Source organism: Penaeus monodon, chromosome 30, assembly GCF_015228065.2.
Source record: "Penaeus monodon isolate SGIC_2016 chromosome 30, NSTDA_Pmon_1, whole genome shotgun sequence".
NCBI lineage: Eukaryota > Metazoa > Arthropoda > Malacostraca > Decapoda > Penaeidae > Penaeus > Penaeus monodon.
In genome coordinates this window covers 11,539,465-11,539,870 of record NC_051415.1, presented here as the reverse complement: position 1 = coordinate 11,539,870, position 406 = coordinate 11,539,465, and the positions used below count along the sequence as shown (strand labels likewise).

The 406-nt window shown below is 32.8% G+C and overlaps 1 protein-coding gene across 1 annotated transcript in view; it reads left to right on the top strand.

Moving 5' to 3' along the window:
* The window catches only part of LOC119592520 (protein SHQ1 homolog), a gene marked incomplete in the record, with an annotated part of 9,852 nt that overhangs the window by 932 nt on the left and 8,514 nt on the right, over positions 1–406 (top strand).

Here is a 406-nt window from a genome sequence, read left to right as displayed (position 1 = left end):
GATTTGTCTGTCTGTCTCTGATTTTATGTACACAGTCATCAAATCTCGATTTCCCCAAAAGCCACACCCTTCTTTCATTGCAGAACAGCTGTTTACATGTGATTTGTGATGATCACTGGTCTTTTATCTATTTTTGGTTAGGTTTTCTTTTCTAGAAGCAAAGGGGTACTGTATAGGGTTCATTTGAAAATGTTGTCTTTGACTTCAAGCAAGTTAAGATACTGATTTAACATTTTGTAACACCCTTTCTGAAGGTGTCTATATTTACACCTATAGGTCTGATTATAAACTGAATACAGTTAGTTTGAGTAAATGAGAAGCAATATTAATATTATGTATGTGTATGAAAATTTCTGATATGTAATCTTGCTAGTATCTTCATCCTGGATATAAAGGCTTTTGTTTA